This window comes from Protomyctophum parallelum, assembly GCF_964188405.1.
Source record: "Protomyctophum parallelum genome assembly, chromosome: 6".
In the NCBI taxonomy this organism is placed as follows: Eukaryota; Metazoa; Chordata; class Actinopteri; order Myctophiformes; family Myctophidae; genus Protomyctophum; species Protomyctophum parallelum.
Window position 1 is genome coordinate 2,597,072 of NC_139701.1, and position 23,446 is coordinate 2,620,517.

Sequence of the window (23,446 nt, forward strand, 5' to 3'; positions counted from 1 at the left end):
AGTGGTGACATACTGTACTTTTTACAAAGAACAACTTTTCTTTTGTCCTCTTTTGCCATTCAGTCAGTCAGTCAGTCAGTCAGTCAGTCAGTCAGTCGGTCACTGAGAGCTGAGTCAGTCATTCAGTCAGTCAGTCGGTCACTGAGAGCTGAGTCAGTCATTCAGTCAGTCAGTCGGTCACTGAGAGCTGAGTCAGTCATTCAGTCAGTCAGTCGGTCACTGAGAGCTGAGTCAGTCATTCAGTCAGTCAGTCGGTCACTGAGAGCTGAGTCAGTCATTCAGTCAGTCGGTCGGTCACTGAGAGCTGAGTCAGTCAGTCAGTCAGTCAGTCAGTCAGTCAGTCAGTCAGTCAGTCGGTCACTGAGAGCTGAGTCAGTCATTGGTGAACGCTCCATTCAGTCAGTCAGTCGGTCACTGAGAGCTGAGTCAGTCATTCAGTCAGTCAGTCGGTCACTGAGAGCTGAGTCAGTCATTCAGTCAGTCGGTCGGTCACTGAGAGCTGAGTCAGTCATTCAGTCAGTCAGTCGGTCACTGAGAGCTGAGTCAGTCATTCAGTCAGTCGGTCGGTCACTGAGAGCTGAGTCAGTCATTGGTGAACGCGGCTCCAGGCTTCATTTCCTTGGGAACGGCATGTGTCGTTCGATCAGATTTAGAGAAATCGAGACAATGTCGCAGCGGCTGATGTGTGTCAGCCTTTAAGCCTCTGCAATATGCCCAGCCTGGCAACAGCAGACGGTGTGGGAGGATATTGAAATGTTATTTCCTTTAGAGGATGGATCGCCCCTTGAGATGTCTCATCTCGTTTTAGAGGGGGCGAGGAGGGGATCGGCATAACCCACCGACCGGTGATGGAAAAAGTACTACAAAATTAACCCATTTTGGGCGGGATTTTGGTGTTTGCATTACGTTATGCTTTAGCTATCGAAAAATAGCAGATCTACAAGCTCATAGCGCACCACCGAGTGGCGCACTACGAGCTTGTAGGTCTGCTATTTTTGAAAAATCGAAGAACGACTGACATAGAAACATAAGCTTTTTCAGAAAACGTTCAGGATTCAGGAGACATTTTTAGAATCTGATCTCAGGAGGTCAAAATGGGTTAAAGAAGAAAATAGTAGATCTACAAGCTTGGAGATTGTTGATCTTTGGTGTATAATAGGGGAAAAAAAGAGCAGATCAAGTACCGAGCCAAAGGTCAAGTTCACAAAGCATTGACAGTTTTAAGTGGTTATACATTTCTGAAAACACACTTGGCATTTAACGATCCAATATGTATAGCTGTAGCTGCTTCATCTCTCTCAGCTATGGGGGTCCTTGTACCTGATCGAAGTTGATGACCCCTGGCAATCAATAAGTTACCCCCCGCCCGGACCCCCCCACTAAAATTGTGCAATTCGTTCCACACCCCAACACACGTGTGCCTGCCTTTCCTTAAAGGAGAATTCCATGCTAGAATGCTTTTTTATCTTTCTTACCTTTCTTTGTAGTTGTTACGTCCCCACCAAAGAGGTCCAGGTGTTATTTTGTGCAAAAACTCCTTATTGGCTATTTTCCCTACCATAAGCCCTCAATGAATTGCATTTAATTGAATGGGAATTGAATGGGGCTATGGGGTGTTATGCTAGTTCGCTTATTTCCATCGAAAGAAGTAGTAAAGTGTGCCGCTTGGGATATTATTTACATTATGAAGAGAGGATATATACAAAGAAATTATAATTTTGAGCGATGGAAATAAGCGAATTAGCACAACACCCCATAGCCCCATTCAATTCCCATTCAATTCAATGCAATTCATTTAGGGCTTATGGTAGGGGAAATAGCCAATAAGGAGCTTTTGCACAAAATAACACCTGGACCTCTTTGGTGGGGACGTAGCAACTACAAAGAAAGGTAAGAAAGCCTTTTAGTATGGAATTCTCCTTTAATGCTATTCTGACAGCGTGTGTAAGTGAGCATGTAAAACCTGGAGGTCTCTCTCTCCACATCCTGCTAATTGTCTCTGCCTCTGGTTACTCACCTGACGGTCACGTGACTCACGTTGTGTTGAGTGATTCACTACCTTTTAACAAGTCCAATGTCACGTAATGTGCGGTGGCGGAGGATGAGCCCCCATGGGCATTACAGTATATATGGCTTCAAAGAGACACAACTAATGAATTCCACTCTGGAATGTTCCAATTGCAATCCGGAACGCTCTGCTGTCATCATTTTTCGGAGTGTAAACAAACATTGACATGAAGTGTAAACGGTGACAATGTGAACTGCAGTCATTGTTCTGGTTGGTACGACAGCAAACATGTTGAGACACAATCAGAAAGATATAAGATATGCATCATTCTATACTCAGTGGAGGAAAGTAACTGAGTACATGTATTCAATTACTGTACTTTAGTAGCCTACAATGTTAAGTAAATGGTAAATCGGTGCATTTCTAGCGCTTTACATATAGATTATGCATTACATTCACCCATTCATACACTGACCGATGGCAAAGGAAGCTATGCAAGGCACCTAACCTGCACATTGGGAGCACTTTATAGGACTCAAGGACACTTCGACACTAACTCCGGGGGAGCCCGGGATCGAACTGGGAAGCTTGTGCGTGCGTGCGTGCGTGCGTGCGTGCGTGCGTGCGTGCGCGCATGCATTCCATGCCGATGCACACACGCATGCCTACTGTACATGCGTGGTGTGTGTCGGCATGCCATGCATGCAGCAGGTTTCTTTGCTTGCAGTTTTCTCCCGGTTCAAGTGGGGAATGCAAATTGTCCTGGCACTCGGAGCCCCCCTCCCCCCCCCCCCCCCCCGGGGCGGCGATGAAAATATAAAGAGTTGAGCCGCGTCCAAATACCCCCCCCACACCTGATGAATATGAATATATATATATGTACAGTCATTACTGCAACCCAAGCCTGTGTCCCGGTACCGGAGCCAAGACTTCACACCTCTGAGAGTCACGGGGCAAATATGTCTTGCCGTACGTGTCATGAATCATCATCAGTTTCTATTAAATATTCTTTCCTATATTCCATAATATGCTTATCTGTGTGTGTGTGTGTGTGTGTGTGTGTGTGTGTGTGTGTGTGTGTGTGTGTGTGTGTGTGTGTGTGTGTGTGTGTGTGGGTGTGTGTGAGTGTGTGTGTGTGTGTGTGTGTATATATATAATTTAATAGTTGTAAAGTTGTCACGTGGCGCAAAAGATGTGCGCACTAGCCAATGAAAAGATGTTCGCATGAAAACAGTTCGCAACCCCCCCCCCCACACACACACCCCCACCCCCCTCCCTCTTTGGCTGCTGTAATGTGATCTCCCCTATGGATCTCCCTCCGTCTCCGCAGAGAAACCTTACCTCACGGAAGGTCGCCTCACCATTTCGCTTATTCCTTCTAAATCTCTGTATTTAAAATATAGGTCGCTCAGCGAATGTCTTAGTTACATCAACATTGTGCTTAGAAACTACTTGGTTTGAGCCTAACTAATACGATTAGACAGATCGCGTTTGTTATTTCGCTACTGCCAGTACTTCTGATTGCACGCACACACACACACACACACACACACACACACACACACACACACACACACACACACACACACACACAACACTACCCCGTGTCCCACACACACACAACACTGCCGCGCGGATTTAAGCTGTCAAACCATACAGCATTGTCATATTTAAAAGGCGCTTTATAGCTTCTCTCAGCTCAAAGCGTGTATGAATAAGGAGATAAATGAACAGCTGACGTCGGTGGGAGAGGACATCAGCTGTGTGTGTGTGTGTGTGTGCGCGCGCGCGCGTGTGAGAGGGAGGTAAACAGTCAGCAACACGTTAAATTTCTACTTCTACTAAAGAAAGAGGCAGCGATGGAGCCATAAGTCCATATCCATAAATTCGGGGACATAAATTGCGCAAAATACTGTTAAACATGACGGCATCAGCCTGCTGCATCCTCCTAGCTGTTGTGTGCTAAGCTAAATTATCATACAGAACCACAACAGTCAACACGGCATTGACCAGGGTTGCCACATTGACTGAGAGGGAAACAAGCAACCAGGTCTATGAAAATGTTAACAGGCCAGATCAAGTCAGAAACTGTCAAACATCATTGTCCAATGTTGTTTTAGAGCAGTGGTTCTCAAACATTTTCATGTCATGGACCACTAATATTCTATATATATATATATTTATATATATATATATATTATATATATATTATATATATATATGTACTATATATATTTACTATATATACACACCGGTATATATACAGTGTACACAAACCGTATATCTAGGTGTGCCCCCAGATTTTTAGGCTATGAAAAGTGTGCCCTGGGACAAAAAGGTTGAGTTAAGCGGTGCCCAAAAGGTAGATCACGATCTCGGCCAGCGCCAAAAATGCTCCCCGACAGCATAATCGGAGCAAATACCGGGCAGTGTGTATGAGCCATAACGTGTTGACTACACTACACTACACTACACTAATAAGGACACATAATAATAACTAATAACCCATCCGTTACTACATGTGGAGTCAACTCCCGCAATTTCCTTCTTCCCATAGTGCGCGGCAAAGTAACTCTGGGATGAGCGGCCACGAAATTCTAGTATATATATATATATATATATATACACCTACATGTGGTGGTGGAAAGTGACCAAGTATATAAGTTTACTCAAGTACATTTTTGAGGTGCTTTGTCCACCTTTGAGGTGCTTTGTACTCCATTACATCTCAGCGGCATATATTTTGTTGGTGTTGGTATAAGTGGTGGTTTAAGTAGCCTATATTTTGATGGATGTACTTTTGCACTTTAGCTCAAATAACATTTTGAATACAGGGGGCTTTTGCTCGTAGCAGAGTGTTTCTACATTGTGGTGTGTCGCTACTTTTTTACTAAAGTAAAGTGCCTTTCCAGCACGGCCTACATGGCTGGCATGGCACAGCAATGATCTTATGGGGCCTGACAAATCACGGGGGTATGACTGGCTATTGACCATATTCACACGGCATCCATTTTGCTGTTACATCATGCCCCCCCCCCCCCCCCCCCCCCAATCACCCCGCTGTGAGAGTCGGGATCAACATGGAAAGCCTTGACGATAACAAGAGTGGAAACATATTCTCGCGTAGTCTATCATCACCCTCCACAGGCTGCAGGCCGAGCACATGAGGCTGCAGGCAGGCAGGCACCACTCACACACCATTCAGTGGCTGAGGAGGGGAGGTTTACCCCCCCCCCCCCCCCCCCTTCCCGCGCCCCTCCAAGCACTTGGTTTTGAACAGAACCAGAACCGAAAAACTGAAACTTCATCACTGTATATTACAGTGATGTAATGTGATTACAGCTATTATACCACGGACGCTCAGGGTGCAGGACACAGAGTACAGAAACGTGCAATGAGCCTGGTTTTCAAGATACTCAAGGAACAAGTGCTCTGCATGTACCATGTGTCTAATTACTTTAAAAAAACCAGAGGGAGCGCCACTGATCTCATCCCCCCGAGATTTGGCACAAACTCTGCTATTATGCCACCAAAATGTGGAATGCCCCAGGCCACCACCAGCCATCAAAAAGTGTGACTCCAGACAGAGCACCTTATAGACTGCATTTTGCAACTGGACCTTGATAACTCTTCTAGGCAAAATAAATGACCTCCCACCGTTTTTCTGTAAAATAAATATACTTATACTGCTCCTAGTATTGATGATCTATTGTATGGTAGCTCTGGTCCATATTCTAATGCCTTCATTAGAGCTATGTTACTCTTCTCTTCCTGCGCTCGCATGAAATGCAGACCAGCCTCTCGTCTGTAGCAGAAATATAAAGAAATGTTTTGCTACTCACCAATACACGGCTTGTGTTATTAGAAAGCCTACTTTCCTTAGTGGACGCACTCTGAGCCCCTCACCACACGTATGCGTGCGTGTGATTGCTTATGCGTGCATACAGTATGTGTCTGAGGTCTGTTCCAGTTTGGACAGACGGTGCAGGGCTGTTTTACAAATCTGTTTTTTGTGGCGGCATACGTTTGCATCACACAATGGAAAAGGCCTCGGTGGGTTCTAAAATAGAGCGTACGTGGCCCGTTGATGAAGGTGATCCAGGCTAATAAGCCCTGATGGCTGGAATGTACTGTAGGAGAGCAGACCGGCCATGGCGTCTGGGTCGGACACTTCTAAGGCTATGACTTCAGGACATATAGAGCATTGCAGTCACGCCCTCTTTCATGACGACGCCAGGCCCAGGAAATAGTTTCCAATGCATTTTTCCCATAGACATTTCAAAACTTATTTATTTAAAGACCTTTATAAGCGTCGTACAAAGCCAACTCTTGTCGTGACAAATCATGACAACACAACACAATATTTTGGACCAAATTACAATACAATTACAAAGAAGAAAAACAACAAAAAAAAGTGTTGTAACCTGCCGTTTTCTTCTTCTTTCTAATTATTTGTTCAGCCAGAAAAATTGTGTTGTCATGATTTGTCACGACAAGAGTTTGCTTTGTCTGCGGCGTAAACGTCTTTAAACAAATACTTTCTGAAAAGTCTATGAGGAAAATGAACGGGGATTTCTTTTCCGGGTCTCTCGAGGGGTCGGACACAACACACACAATATGTCCTGAAGTCATAGCCTTAGAAGACAATCCGCCAAAAGTTTAGATTTTATAAAAAGGTATTTAACCATTAATTTAAAAAATCTTGATGGATGACATCAAGACATCAAGACCACTACTAAATGGTCACTTCACTCACTGTCACCTGTGGACCCCCCAAAATATGTGAGCATAAAACATAGAACCACTGCTATAGGACCTACCACTGCTACAGGTCTAAACATAGAACCACTGCTATACCACTGCTACAGGTCTAAACATAGAACCACTGCTATACCACTGCTACAGGTCTAAACATAGAACCACTGCTATACCACTGCTACAGGTCTCACTGTGACAGTACCCTCTCCTTATATGGGCGGCTCCTGACGTCCCACAGTGTCCGTGATGAAGAGGGAGACGAGAGGAATGAAGAGAGGAGGGGACAAGAGCTTGAGAGCGCAGGTACAGGTGAGCAGGCAGCAGGACAGGGGCTGAAACCCCCCAGAGCTTTCTTCCGCTGCTGGGACAGGAACAGGGCAGAGTACGTGGCCGTACGACACGTCATAGGCAGACCTGTCTCCCTATAGGGAAGACAGACTATGCACCCACTGCCCACAAAATGAAGTGGAAACTGAGCTACATTTCCTAACCATTCTGCCCACTGTATACCAAGACATCAGAGACACAGACTTCCCATGCAAATTACAATCACCCACATGAGTCATGACTAATGACAAAAAGACTCCCATGTCTGCTGGGCGAAGTACAACAATGTGAAAACACAGCAGGTTGCATTAGGAATTGCATTAGGTTGCACCTGCCTGCCTGCCTGCCTGCCTGCGTGCCTGCGTGCCTGCGTGCCTGCGTGCCTGCCTGCCTGCCTGCCTGCCTGCCTGCCTGCCTGCCTGCCTGCCTGCGTTATTATTGTGTCAGGATAAGGAAATGGCTAACTCACTGTTACAACTCATTGGAGACACTTGATTTTAGTTGATTTGACTTGATTTGACCACAGAATGATGTGATGTAACTAGACAGAGGAAAACCTTGCACTTGCTTAGCTCTCAACAATGTATTTATTTATTTATTTATTTTGGCGGGGTGGGGGGGGGGGGGGGGGGGGGGTCAAACCCTGGTGTATATTGTCATTTTTCAGAAACGACTTCAAACTGCCCTGACCTTAAAAATAGGCGAGGAACACAGCCACACAGACGGTGGTAACGAGAGCTGTTTTCACAGCTATTCCTCCTCGGGTTTGGCTAGGACTGCACCGGCAGCTCATGGGAAAGATAGTTCAGAGAGAGAGAGAGAGAGAGAGAGAGACAGAGAGAGAGACAGAGAGAGACAGAGAGACAGAGAGAGAGAGAGAGAGAGAGAGAGAGAGAGACAGAGAGAGACAGAGAGAGAGACAGAGAGAGAGAGAGAGAGAGAGACAGAGAGAGAGAGAGAGAGAGAGAGAGAGAGAGAGAGAGAGACAGAGAGAGAGAGAGAGAGAGAGAGACAGAGAGACAGAGAGAGAGACAGAGAGAGAGAGAGACAGAGAGAGAGAGAGACAGAGAGAGCCCAGTTGAAGTCAAGTTGATTCAGATCGGGGCATTACGTCACAGAAACCTATACGATGAGTGGTGTACTTTTTCTCCACTCATTTATTTGAAAACCTTTAGTTTAATACTAGTTACTTTGTAGATTTTGATCATTATTATTACTCTCCTTGTCAATAAGGGTGACGTAACGATGAGCTAGTCGCTCTACGTCATCTCCTCCTCTATAAGGTGCTTTGCGCCAGTTTTTCTCTTTGATGGATTAAATAATAACTTCAGTTGCTTTAAGTTGCTCTAAGTTGCTTTCTAAAGTCGCCCCTTCCTATAATCCTTTCAAAGATTCAATCTAATTCGGTTTAGCTTCAGTCAAGACCCAGGTCAGAACAGCTCTTGTGATCAGAACAGCCATTACCCCTAACCCTAACCTTGTAGAATGTTCAGTCTGCATTTATCATACCAATAGGCCTATGAAGCACATCTCTGCATTCTGATAGTGACCTGTCTGTGCCACATGTGCTTATTACTTGCGCAAGCAGTCAAGCAGAGCGTGCAAGTATATGTTTTTCGTCAGGTGCTACGATGTGTACAGTATGTCCCGTAGCAGCATACTGTATATGACGTGATGAAGATACTGTATGTACCAATGCCAGGGTATAATTGCTTATCGATGGTGACGTAATGATTATATGTTTCAGTCGGGTGGATTAAAGGTAATGCCCCTAGATGTATACATGTAATCTGACAACACTGCCATATCAAGCACAAGTAATCATTACATCACACACACACACACACACACACACACACACACACACACACACACACACACACACACACACACACACACACACACACACACTTACTTGCTTATGGTTGTCCATCGAATCCGATGATGACGTCCACTTATGTCCTTAACGGTGAGTTCTTTGATGGCTAAAGAGTCCAATCCTGGAGTTGCATGTTTTATTGCAGGTGGGGCATGGGTAGGTTGTAGTGGTGGTAGTGGTACTGGCAGTCATGGGTGTGTTCCTCCTGTGTCTCTGTTGCCTCTGTTGCTGTCTTCTGACAGTCCTGTCCTCCTCCAGCCTCTGGGTTCCTTGGTGACAGTGCTGCCGCCATGAGTCACGGTCAGCAGCAGCAGCCTCCAGGTCCTCAGGCCTGATCTTACACTTCCTCAGTGAGGTCTTCAGCTGGTCTTTGTAGCGCTTCTTTGGCCCTCCTGCCAGGCGCTGGCCATGGTGGAGCTGGCCATACAGCACTCTACGGGGCAGCCGATCTTGGGGCATCCGTATGACGTGTCCGAGCCAGCGCAGTTGGTGCTGGGTGATCATGGCCTCGATACTCCTGCAGTTGGTCTTAGCAAGTATTTCAGTCTGAGGTACATGATCACGCCAGGTGAGGCCAAGGATGCGCTGCAGGCATCCAACATGAAAACGCTCCAGGGCCTTGATGTGACGGCTATATGGGGTCCATGCTTCACAGCTGTAGAGGAGGGTGGTGATACAGACAGCCTGGTAAACGGAAACTTTGGTGTGCAGGTGAAGGTTGTTGTTTTGGAAGACTCGTCGCCGTAGTCTCCCAAAGGCAGCTGATGCCTGCTTGATCCGGTTTTGGATTTCACTGTCGATGCTGCAGTCTTCAGAGAGGATACTGCCCAGGTATTTAAATGATGGGGTTATTGTCAGTGGCTTGTGGTCAATGGTGAAGGCAGGCAGGGTGTGTGGGGTACTGGAGCTCCATTGGCAGACCACTTCTGTCTTGGTGGTGTTGACAGACAGCCCCATCCTGCTGTAGGCCTTGACAACTACAGCAAGGATGGACTGGAGGTCCTGTGGAGAGTGTGCCACAAGAGCACAGTCATCCGCATACTGCAACTCAATGACCTGCTCTGTGGACAGTTTGGTCTTTGCCTGTAGCCTCCTGATATTAAAAAGGTTTCCATCCAGTCTGAAATCCACTAAAACACCACTGCTGGACTCAAGCTCCTTATGGAGAAGATGGGTAACGCACAGGAGGAAGACATTGAAGAGCACAGGTGCCAGCACACACCCCTGTCTTACCCCTGTGCGTACAGGGAAGGATTCAGACTCTAGTCCTCCGATGGTCACACGGGCCATCATCCCGTCGTGGAACTGGCGGAGGATGCTGACAAACTTGGCTGGGCAGCCAAACTTGCTAAGCACGCTCCAGAGGAGCTCCCTGTTGACTGTATCGAAGGCCTTGGAGAGATCGATAAAGGCCATAAATAGGTCCTGGTGTTGTTCCCGACACTTCTCCTGGAGTTGCCGTGTTGTAAAAATCATGTCAACCGTACTCCTATTCTTCCGAAACCCACACTGTGACTCAGGTAGAATTTCCTCTGTGATGGTATTGATGAGCCTCTGCAGCATCACCTTGGCCAGTACCTTGCCAGCAACAGAAAGGAGTGATATCCCCCTGCTGTTGCCACAGATAGACTTGTCACCCTTGTTCTTGTAGATGGCGACAATGTTTGCGTCCCTCCACTGTTGGGGGATACTCTCATCTTCCCAGGCCCTCAGTATACACTGATGAAGAGCCCTGGTGCAGAGGTACCCTCCCTCCTTCAGGAGTTCAGCCGGGATGTTGTCAGCGCCAGGAGACTTGTTGTTCTTTAAAGCACGAACAGCTGCTCGAACCTCCATGAAGGTCGGTGGCTGACTGAGGTCATTGATGGGTGGGTGTTCAGGTAGTTCTTCCAGTATGGTTTGGTCTGTAGAAGAGTGTTGATTGAGTAGGGCATTGAAGTGTTCAGCCCACCTCAGCAGGATCCGGTTTTGGTCCTTCAAGAGTGTGAGGCCATCTGCTGTTTTCAATGGGGTAACTGAGCAGTTTTTTGGGCCGTATATGTTTTTTATAGAGTTGTAGAAGTTGTGCATGTCATTTTTATCTGCAAATAGTTGTATTTCATGGGCCTTATTTGTCCACCATTCATTTTGCAGTGCCCGCAAGGTTTTTTGAGTTTCCCTGCGAGCTGCCTGCCACTGTTGCTTGAGTGTTATGGATGAGGGGTTGTTTAAGGTCGCCTTATGTGCTTTATGCATCTTGTCCAGTAAGTTCCTGATGGAGTCTGAGTTCTCATCAAACCAGTCTTGATGTTTTCTGACTTTGTAGCCAATGGTTTGGGCTGCTGCCTCATATAGTGAGGAGCTGATCGAGGCCCACTTCTGGTCCATGGGCTCCGAGCTCAGACCTGGTTCAGTCTCCCTTAGCTTCTCAGCTAGGGAGCAGCGGAAATCATTTCGCACCTCAACCTTCCTTAGCCGAGTGCAGTGTAGGCGTTTCTTACTGGATCGTTGCAGCCGCAGGGGGGGGCGCACCGAGATGTGGAGTTTGGCAACAATCATACGGTGGTCCGTCCAGCATTCTGCTCCTCTCATGGCCCGGGTTATATGAACATCTCTGGTGTCACTATGTCTCACAATGATGTAATCGATCAGGTGCCAATGTTTGGAGCGGGGATGCATCCAAGATGTTTTGTATTTGTTTTTCTGCTGGAAGAGTGTATTTGTTATAGTCAGGTCATGCTCAGCACAAAGAGTGAGCAGTCTCATGCCATTTGCATTGACTTGACCAACACCATGTCCACCAAGTACTCCACTCCATATCCTGTTGTTTTGGCCTACACGAGCATTGAAGTCGCCAAGCAGTAGGATCTTATCAGTCTTGGGGATCTGGCGGAGTGCCTCATCCAAAGACTGATAGAAACTCTCCTTCACCTCGTCCTCTGATGGCATGGTTGGTGCATACGCACTGAGAAGGGTGGCAAAGCGCTTCTTTGCAAGGGGGATACGGAGGGACATCAGCCGTTCACTGATTCCGACAGGTGCTTCAGTCAGGCTTGGTAGAAGGGTGTTTTTGATTGCCAGTCCCACACCATGCAGGTGTTTTCCACCAGGAGGGAAGCCTTTCCAGAAAAAAGTATAGCCCATTCCTTCTTCCTTCAGGGATCCCTCATCCAGCATCCTGGTTTCACTTAAGGCAGCGATATCGATGTTATACCGCCTCAGTTCAGCAGCAACTAGTGCTGTCCTGCGATGGGGTCTGTCACAGTTGCCACTAGAGTCCAGGAGGGTTCTCACGTTCCATGATGCCAGTTTCAAGCATTTCGTTAATATCGTTTGTTTTTTATTTTTATTTCGACCGCAGTATGGAATATCCCGACAGGCGCGGTAACCTGTCCAGGAAAGGTTTGAGTGGGCAATTTTTGGGCCACCTTTTCTAGGCCCCTCCCCAGTTGGGGTGAGCAGTGTGGTCCTAAATAGGGCTGCTCAGTCGCACAGGGGTCTGCCGAAAACAGCTGCCACTCAGTCCCAGCTGTTAGCGACCATAATAGCCCTGTGCCGCTGACGTGTAGGGTTCCAGCTAGAGGCTTCCAGTTTATTCAAACCTGCCCCCGTCACCGAACGCCCCAGCGCCGTCAGACTTCTTGGTTGGTTCCAGATGTTCTGTCACCGGGGTCAAAGTGGAGACCTGCGCAGAGAAGTTTTTAAAGTGCCACAGAGGTTGCGCAGTCCTCAATAGCACTACTTGACTGTAGGAGGGTGGATTCTGGTGGCAAGGGGAGCCCAAGACGACCAGCACCCTCCTCAGCTGCAGCCTTTTGTCTTCGCAGACTAACCCACAGGGCAGCGGGGCAGTGGTTGGGTGATGCCAGGGCGTGTCCACACTGTGGGCCTGCACATCACACCTCTGGGGACCACTGCAGCTCCGAGATCCCCTGTCACGTTAGCCTGGGGCCGCAGAGCCCCAGTTACCGTGCATGGCCACGAGGAGGCCTGGCAGGAGTCTTGGTGAAGGAGAGGCTGTGTACTGGCAGGAGAAGACTTACACCAGAGGCTGCTTCCCCGTTCACCACAAGGGCTAGCCAGCGGCAGTGTCTGTAAGCGAGAGGTTAGCAAGCTGGTGGGAAGTAGACATGCAACCTTCCCTCTAACTACTGCACTAGACGCATCACAACACCCTGTGTGCACACACACACACACACACACACACACACACACACACACACACACACAGAGAAAGACTTTGATGCATTTATAGATAGATGAAACATTTTCTACTGGTTAATATTAAAAAAAAAAACAAATGGCTAAACCTAATAATTAAATATTGAAAGCGTTATTTCACATAGAGGCTGAGATTTGAGAGTTTGTAGCGGTCAACAGTACTTACGCGCTCTGCTTGCGGGTGCAACAAGCAAGTAGGCACTCGACAGAGTGCAGTTCTAGTTAGTCCTGTGTTTGAATGTGGCATGTGGCATGGGCACGCTAGAAGCAAGATGACATAATAATATACAGTATGTGGTGCAGGCACCTTAATCACCTTTAATCCATTAGCACCTTGACTAATGTGTATATATATACGGTAATGCACTGTACAGTGTACACAAAGGCCGCTATATGCACCTTATCTTATCTCGGGTACTACTGTGTAAATATGTTTATTTTGTGTGGAAATAGCATAGCAAAGACACCCTAAGAGACAGACAAAAGCCTGTATTGTCAGAACATAATTTGTGACTTTGTCACTTTTTCTGTGACGCTCCTAGCAGCCAACAATATTGTCTGCCATTATTGTCTGGCTTTCCAAATAATCACCTTTCCAATATTGGTAATAGCCCTAGAATGTCATGTATTCCAAATACAGCAATAGATTGGTCCTATCCTGCACGCATGGCTAGCAGACATTTAAGCTTGTAGCACTGCGTGTGACGTGTGTACTACTGCGTTTGTACCCACCCAGTAATGCATTCCTAAGACTTGGAGTCAGATATTGTGCTCTAGTTTCTATCCATTTTGAAAGTTCTGGCAGAAAACGTAAAATAGTAAAATATCGCCACTTTTACACGAGGAAAACCTGGACTGAAAATATGAAAACTTCCTTTGGGAACCGTTGATGTTTGGGAAGCACCTTGACTAATGTGTATATACAGTATAATGCACTGTACACAAAGGCTGCACCTTATCTTATCTCGGGTACTACTGTGTAAATATGTGGGTTTTTTTGTGGAAATAGCAAAGAGACCCTAAGAGACAGACAGACAGTTTGTAGCAAAAGCCTGTATTGTCAGAACATAATTTGTCAGAACTAGGCCAGCTCCATATATGGAGATCAAGGGACAACCGTGGGTCCCACCGACTCAAGGCCGGGCACTGCACTCCCTGTGATGGTGTGGAACGCGTGTGGTGAATCTGAAGGGTTCTCCATTTACGTGGATTACAGACGCACGCACACGTGCACACACACACACACACAAGCACACGCACACACATAAAGACGTTGATGCATTTATAGATAGATGAAACATTTCCAACATGGAAACGATTAAGACAATTATTTATTTTTTTAACAATATATTTATTGCATTTATTTCATTTTGACAAACGGACAATACAACAAAACAATACATAATACAGACAATACAATTACTTAAAAAATTAAAAACAAACAAAAAACTAAACAAAAACATACAATACATACATATATAAATACAGTATAATAAATTGGTAACAAGCAAACAATGACAGAGTCCTTATGGGGATTAAGACAATTATGACAAAATAATTTCGATTATCTCAAATAGTTGCGATCAGACGATGATGTACCGATCATATAATTGTGACAGTCCTACACAGTCATGCAGTATTGTGATAACAAAACAAAGCATTTGAATACCATATACATATATACTGTATATGGCCCCATGATGATATACATACATAGTATATACGGCACTAAATGTTTGTGGAATGGAAAAAAAACATTTAGCTTCTCCCACCGTGCTAATAGAAAGCTGTCTAATGGGGGACGTTCACCTTGCAGGGACATGTTTCAGCGTATCATCCATATTCACGGTTTCTCATTTCCTGTGGCAATTTATTGGCCTTTATGTACTATGCTGTAGGGAAGAGACACATGGCAAAGATGTTACTCCTCTCTCTCTCTCTCTCTCTCTCTCTCTCTCTCTCTCTGCACATGTCCCATTAGTTTATTTTTCTGACTGCTAAATGCACTGTAACATAATTATAGCTGTCAGATAGAGCAGTATAAAGAGAGAGTTTGTCCTCGGCGCCCGCGCATGCATGCACTGCCAAGATGCGCTCGATGATAAGTAGCCTCCTTAAAGCAAGAGGCCTCAGTTGCAATTTTTCTCTCCCCCCCCCCCCCCCCCCCCCCCCCATTTCTCTGCTTTTACTGTTATACTTTGCAGGCAAAGACACGTCTTTGAGAATGTTTATGAGTATAAAGTAAACAGCGATCTTAGTCTTATCGCGGCATCTCTGCGGCATATAAGCTTTTAACGTACCGCAATTTATAAATCATTGTCTCTCTAATCAAGATTTGAATGCCGCAGTGCTTAACCCTTTACAACCGGCAAAGCATCCGCGTTCATTTGAGATTTTGTATTTTTTATTTTGTACTTTTGGCTATAGCTGATATACAAGCTTGTAGATCTTCCATTCTTTTTTAAAGAATTTGAATATAGGCCGTTTGAATATAGGCTTATATATATATATATATAATATAAAGCGAACATTTAGAACTCAAATCTTTGCTTCTGCATGGGGGGGTCGCTGTAACAAAACATTTTGAGTTGGGGGTCGGCAGCCAAATACATATAATTGTTTTTTTGTTTTTCTTTCAGAAAACTGTTTTACGATTTAGATGTTATTTTATTTAATGGGACTCAGGTCTTGACGTGTTAATCAATCTGAATGAGCTTTTGTTAGGTGCCTCTAATGGCTCTGGTGTGGTGTGATAGACACAGACATCACGTACACTTATTTGTCTTGACATTTTCTGTTTGTTGCTCAATGTGTGGCTGGAGAAATCTTGTCACACGAAAATGATTGACTGGCATCTTGTTTAACCCCTTTACCACCACCTATAAATAGATTCCAAATAGTACATACTGTACTGCACTTGTGTACTAACTAGCACCGTCTGGGCATTGTTGGCAATTACAAGAACAGTTGATGTTTGGGAAGCACAAACCTATGGGGCACCGCACACACAATTGACAGGTGATAATATATATATTTTTTTTTTAAGTCCTTTTATTGCGGCTTACGCCTTTATTGATTTTTTAAGGGATAGACAGTAGGCTGACAGGAAACGGGAGAGAGATGGGGGGATGACATGCGGTAAAGGCCGTGTCGGGTCCGGGAGTCGAACCCGCGGCACACCGCGACTGGATCACCAGTCCGGTGCCCAGACCGTTACGCTACGGCCTGGGCCAGACAGGTGATAATTGATCACACCACCTATTGTTATGTGGCCCATACATTTTTGCTTCCTAAAGGAAGTTCAGTCCTGCACTCATTCCGGGCCCCTCGCCGGAGAGAATGTTGTCCGTATTTGACTAATTATAGGCCTATACTTTTTCTGCCAGAACTTTCAAATGAATATGACACTATAGTCCCCAAAACGACTCCAAGCGTTAGGAATTAATTATTGGGTTGAGTGCACACGCAGCGGTGGCTCAGGGGTAGAGTGCCTGGATGGTAAATCAAACGCAGCACGCGGAGCGGCGGAGTCAGTTCAGTCAGTCAACCTCAAGGGAAGTTCTTGCTTGCTCAAAGGCCCATACTATGCTCAAGGGGTTAACATGCTGCATTACTATGTGGGAGTATACGTGTGTGCAAGTCTCTCACGTCATTCGCTGATGCGGCAGTCAGCTGACTAAGTGGGCAGGCTACTTAAGCTCACTAGACTCCATGCTCTTCCTGCCTTCCTCTGCTCATGGTTCCCCGGTTGTTGTGATGTTTTCTGTTCCTTGTGGTTATTGCTGCTGCCTTTGCTGTCCGCGTGTGCAGCTACTGCTGCTTAAATTATGCTTCTCAGCTTCTGTCCATGCTGTGATAAGGGCCTGCAGGTTGTATGCACAATATTAAGTTTGATATGAGTCTGCTAATGCTGCTGAGCTCGATTATGTGGCTTCATCAAGCTTCATAATAGCCTGTTCTGGTAATTAAGCCGGATGCACAGACAGTGCTGCAGCTTCTATTGTAATGTGGTACGTGTCTAGTGTCTACAGTCAAAGCCACGCTTTCATTTTGCTGATGTTTTGCCAAGTCAGCTCAGGTGCAGTGTTTGTCCCCTCCAGCTATGGGTCCTCAACTCATGTGCAGTGGTTGCCACATGCGCTTTTATAAGCAACTTTGGGCTTGTTTTCTGTAGTTAATCGTTGTTCTGGGGTTCTGTCATAGATCCAAATGACCTCGTCCATGAAATGTATTGTTTCAAGTCATTGTAGTCATTAAGGTATATATATTGTAAACTAAGTTCTCACGTGGTGAGTCCTAGGTATGGGAAGGTTCTACACCTAGTTGCTTTCTTTCTCAAGATCTGGCAACTCTGCTGCCTGTTTGTCTCCAGTTCATTAATTTTGAAGCAAGACTTCAGTCACACTCTGCTTACTCTAGTATTACTTAACACTTTTTATATGTGCTTTGAAAGTATTGCCGTGAGTTAACTACCTCAATGGAAATCTCTATAGATCTGGTGCTTTACTGCTTTGTAGCCATGTGGTTGTTGAGGTTTCCTCATTGCCATGAGGGTTTGTTCATGCTAAACTAATGCTAAAGCTAGCACCCTTTCTCTTGTGATTTATTATGTTTCAGTTTTGAATTTATATGTGGCATAGTTATTATTCTTAAAGTTTTCCATGTTTCCATTCAGGACAGTATCATAACATAAGTTATTGTTAATTCATCTTAATCAATTCTGTTATGTGCAGTGTCATATTAAAGTAGGTTAAGATTGCAAATTGCATTTGCAGTAATCTCATGTCAAGTGCCATAGCCTTCTGTCTAGTTTATTTACTCCTGTAAGATTTGTTTCTAGCTGTTTATTTTGGATGTATTTCTTAATGGGCATTTAATTAGTGCTTCCTCTGTCGTGGTATCATGTCTCAGCTTCTCTATACGGGTTGAGCTGTCTTGGAGAAGAGCTGAAAGCCTTAACAAACTGCTGCCTCCGTCCGCCCCTCAAGCCTATCTAGCTGTCGGTCTAGTCTCTCTAGTGTATACCCTCCTCACCTTCTTTGAGGTCAGAAGTTCAGATCAATATATACGTACACGTATATAGCGTCTTGTCACCGTGCGTCCCATTGCCCATTTGTCACTTTTAATGTCTCAGATTCATATTGTATGTTCTGTTGATCAGTCCTTGAGTGGGATTAGGTAATGGCAGTTGCTTCGTGGGACTGAAGATGTTTCAGAAGGTGGTAGGTTAGCAGCTCGCTGCGTTGCTTCATTTCTGCACAGCTAACATCCTCCGCCAGGAGCTCTAAATTGAACTCGTAAGCAATAATTCATCACTTATCCGTGAGAGGATCCGGGTTGAAGGAAGGCAGCCATAGACTATGTCTATGTTCGCAGCAAGCTTGGCTTCCGTGTCGCAGTGCTTGTGGTTGTGGTTTCCCCGGTGCAGTCTTGGGATTGTACTCTGCCAGTTGTATTCAGATCAGTAATTGATTTGATGTCGCTCAGTGCCACTATAGTATTGAGTAACAGCATTAGGAAAATGTATCCAAGTGTAACCCTAACCCTAACCCTAACCTTAACCCAACAGGATAATTATGTCATAGGTATCCTCTGCACTCGGCACCAATGGTCGGAATGGAGTAAGTCCCTGCGTCATACTAGCGTCACGTCCAGGGGCTGTACGTGTACATCAATCTGCTCACTCTACTGAAACAAGAGTTAGGCTCCTGCCCTCGGGCCTCATGACTCGGCAAGGCTGTTTTCTGCCCATCTTAGTTATTGCAACTAATGGCATTGGATGACAGTAATCAATTCATAGTTAATTGCATATATGTTATCAATCAACCGTAGCCTTTGTTCATAGAAGCTGTTTAGCGCTGTGTTAAATTAATTAATTATATTAATTAATTATTAATAATATTTAATACAAAAAAGTGGCTATTCAGGACAGGCACACATATAGGCATGCTTTCTCTCAAAGCATATCATGTTTTATCTGTTATCTGTGGCTCATTCGTTCATCAGGTCATGAACCCCAGATGATCTTTTGGTCCTAAGCTTTCTTTCAGCTCAATCACAGATGTCCCGGGTCGCTCAGTCAGGAGATTCACCAATGCTTCTTCAGCCGGTGTGGGCCGGTTGGGTTTCTTCGAAGTGATGGTTCTAGTATCTAGCGAAGAAGTAAGTCCATCACCATCACCCATGTGCAGGCTGCAGCGCTGTCGATCCTGCACCATTATTTATAGATTGCTTGCATGGGTCATCTCATCTTAGTTCTGGAGAGTGGTATCGAACAGTTCTCGGGTCTGCATGACATGAAGCTTAACTTCTTTAAAGCTCAGAATCAATTGCTCAAAGGCCGCTTGAGAGCATATGCCGCTCATTTAAGTTAATTCATAAAGGGTCTCTATCAGGTCCTCCATGCTGGCCTACTTGAAGTGCCTAAAAGAATGCACAAAAAGAGGCAGCTTTTTGCTTCTACGGCCCAACGGCCTGGAATAAACTTCCATTCGAGCTCAGACACGCACCCTCTGTAGACTCACCATGCGCTGTCAAGCTACTTTAGAGCCAAGTGTGCCCGGACCACTAAGTCAACAAAAAAAAAAAAAAAAAAAAAAAAAAAAACAATCTTTTGTTTTTAAAGATATGTCACTCTGACACTGTAACATAGGTTTTTGGAGTTTCACTACAGAAATCAAGAACTGTGCAAGATTAACCATGCATATTAATGAATTATTATATTTCATGATACAGAATGAGATTATGTACTACTTCTCAAAGTGGGGTCCTTGACTGGGTTGTCCCCAAAATAATGAATATAGCATTCAAATCTGCTATAGACCAGCAATTGACATGGATAGACAATGATTCCACTTGTATTAAGGAGAGACATTCAGAAGCAGCTTGGACTCCTCATGCATAGAAGGAGGCATGATGTCAGTCCGCTGCCCCCCCCAGGTTGGCAGAGGAAGTTTAGCGCCCAGGATTACATTACATAATTGGCACTGGCTGAAAAGAAACTAGGCTACAAAATCAACAATTGCGGCAACCATAATTGCGAATTTTCTAGTTTATTTTATGTTCTTATATTCAATTTTGTTCTTGCCATTGTTCTATCATTTTAACCACTTGTGTTTTATTGTATTATATTTTTGTGTCCTGCCCTGTGAAGCACTTTGAGCTGCATTTATGGATGAAAGGTGCTATACAAATAAAGTTTATTATTATTATCACTTGGGTGTTTAAATAGTTTAGGATTAAGATCTAAGGCTTCTCTTTAAGTATTGGTATCTCGGCTCGTGGGTGTGGGAAGTCTCTCCGTGCTTAGGATCCCCTATTCACTCTTTAATTCATTCAGTCAGGATGAAGTATAAGTAACTCTGTCTCTGCTCGTGTCTTTTAGTTCTACATTGGGCAACCTGCTCCGGCTGCGTTCCGGATTCCGTAAGGTGGCGTAAGCCCTGCTTAATCGGCTATCGGTCTCCTCAGCACATTCCCTGGCTACTCCCGATTCTACTGCCACGCTGATGCACCAGTCGCCACCTGAAACTCAGGCCATGGTCCTCATCTGCCCATGAATCATCATCATGTGCATCTAATCGGAAGAGCTTTCAGTTGTTTATTCAGGATGTAATGAGTGCAAGTGCTGTATTCAATCAGGAATGGTAATCTTATTACCTTCATATACGGTGGTCGCTGGGGGTAGTTCAATTGGTGGCATGTCACAAGCTAATGTTAATAATGGTTCGTTGATGTTCCTCTACAGTGGCATTAAAGGAACATCGGGGTAATTGTGGTTTCCTCACTCTGGCGTTAGAGGAACGTTGGGGTAACTTAAATGGTTGCACTACATGTAAGATCTGTGAAATAGTTCAGGTAAGCCTCACGGCTATGGCATGCGCCATAGTTACACGCAGCTCACGTGTATCCGTGCAGGATCCAGAAATGCATAGCTTGCACTCTCGAGTCACTATCGAGTGGGACATCTGCCCGGATGTGTATCGGTTGAGAATTCCCGTAGGCTGATGGCGTTTCCTCATAAGGAACGTCGGCGTAATTGGGCCAATGGTGTGTCCTCATACTGGCAGTAGAGGAACATTGGCGTTGCACTACACGTAAGCCCTGCGAAAGCAGCGTAGAATATTCCTCTATGGTGGCATAGAGGAATGGCCTATCGGCAAGCGTAGCCATGCAGGCCTTTTTCAGCTTAAGCTTAAGGTTAGTATAGGCTTGTACTCCAAACCAACGGGTTTTGAGTCCGGCTTTCACCCCACACATTACTTTCTCAGAGATAAGCCTCACGGCTCGCAGTCATGGCTACACATAGCTCACATAAGTTAAAATATCCGCGCAAGATCCAGAAAATGCATAGCCGTTGCATTTCGTCACTATCGAGTGGGATATCTGCCCGGATGTTTGGGACATCTGCCCGGGTGTGCCCGTAGGGCGTTCTCGGTTCTGCTTTGTTGGGGGGGTTAGCAATCCGTGCAGGCTCCAGAAATGCATATTCGCATTTCGTCACTGTGCATTCATAGTGGGTCACCTGCCCGGATCAACGGTGAGAGTTCACCGAAAGGTATGTGTGTTGGGGGGTTATTGTATATCTATCTCCCTGCTCTTATGTTTTAGGATGTTGCTTAATCATGCCGAGCAGGGAGAAATCCAGCAGAGCCGAACGCCAAGTCAAATATCATATGCACACTCATTACTCATTCTTCAATAAATATTGTTTAATCTATTCGTGAGTTGTCTGACTGAAATCAAACGCAGCACGCGGAGCGGCGGAGTCAGTTCAGTCAGTCAACCTCAAGGGAAGTTCTTGCTTGCTCAAAGGCCCATACTATGCTCAAGGGGTTAACATGCTGCATTACTATGTGGGAGTATACGTGTGTGCAAGTCTCTCACGTCATTCGCTGATGCGGCAGTCAGCTGACTAAGTGGGCAGGCTACTTAAGCTCACTAGACTCCATGCTCTTCCTGCCTTCCTCTGCTCATGGTTCCCCGGTTGTTGTGATGTTTTCTCCCACCACCACCCCAGCACCACCGGTGGGCTCTGCTATCTATGCTCCCCATGGGGGGGGTTATTGTATATCTATCTCCCTGCTCTTATGTTTTAGGATGTTGCTTAATCATGCCGAGCAGGGAGAAATCCAGCAGAGCCGAACGCCAAGTCAAATATCATATGCACACTCATTACTCATTCTTCAATAAATATTGTTTAATCTATTCGTGAGTTGTCTGACTGAACTGTAAGGTTGCCAGTTCGAACCCGGGCTCCCCCAGAGTTACTGTCGAAGTGTCCTTGAGCAAGACTCTGAACCCCTAATTGCTCCCGATGTGCTAGGTGGTGCCTTGCATGGTTTCCGCTGCCATTGGTGTATGAATGTGTGTGTGAATGGGTGAATGTAATGCACAATCTCTGTAAAGCGCCTTGGATAAAGGCGCTATATAAATGCACCATTTACCACGCAGTGCTACAAGTTTAAATGCAGACAGGGTCAGTCTGCTAACCGTGCGTGGATAGAAACAATATATATTTATATGTATTTGGAATACATGAAATGCATATTATAGATCACAGACATTCTAGGGCTATTAACTTGTAAACTGAGAATATTCAACTAATATTCAAACATGTATTCACCAAACTTACAGTTGGTTAATTTAAAATGTATTTGTGTGTGCTCGACGTGCTCCTGACTTTTGTGCCCGCTGCCTGGTGCTCCCCGACTCCCTCTCTCTGCCTCTCTTCACTGTGGACAATGTATAAAAAGGAAGAAAAGCCTAAATATCTACAAACAAACACATTGATGTTATCAGAAGGCTCATAATAGTAATGATAATTGTCTTTATTGTCCCCTCAGGGATATTCATCTTCACAGTCTTCACATAGGAGAATGCATATCGCAATAACACCAAGACAATGAGCATACACAAACAAAACATCCTATCAGCAAGGCAGTTCGTTCAATATATTGCAATGCCCGGGGGGTGCAGAAATCCTTTTTACCCCCCCCCCCCCCCCCCCCATATCTTTTTTTTTAAATTTAAATTTTTATCCCACGATTTTGTAACCCAGTTTTATCTTTTCACCCAGTGCCAATTATCTAATGTAATCCTGGGCGCTACACTTCCTCTGCCAACCTGGGGGGGGGGCAGCGGACTGACCTCATGCCTCCTTCTATGCATGAGGAGTCCAAGCTGCTTCTTTTCACCTGACAGAGGGGAATTTCCCCAGCCGGACGTAGCGCGTGTTAGGGACACGTTATTCCGACCAGTTCCTTTCCCCTCCA